This window comes from Penaeus monodon, chromosome 33, assembly GCF_015228065.2.
Source record: "Penaeus monodon isolate SGIC_2016 chromosome 33, NSTDA_Pmon_1, whole genome shotgun sequence".
Classification (NCBI taxonomy): Eukaryota; Metazoa; Arthropoda; class Malacostraca; order Decapoda; family Penaeidae; genus Penaeus; species Penaeus monodon.
In genome coordinates this window covers 33,637,151-33,637,438 of record NC_051418.1, presented here as the reverse complement: position 1 = coordinate 33,637,438, position 288 = coordinate 33,637,151, and positions in this window count along the sequence as shown.

Here is a 288-nt window from a genome sequence, read left to right as displayed (position 1 = left end):
AACACAGATTTTTTTTTTTATAAAAGATAAAGGAACAGAATATATATATACATCTATATGTACCATTGCTAGTTCCTCAGACTTTATTGTACTGTATTTCGATTTTACAATACCGGTGATATTATTTGAGTGACAGAAATACCAGTATGTATGCTGAGTTTGTTAGAATTATTTAAAATGTTTTTTATCTCTTCAGTCTTTCAATTAAATTAACTACAGCAAGATATTTGAAAAAAAAAACATTCCATTATTCTCTCAACAAAATTACTTCCAGGAAGATATTTGTCA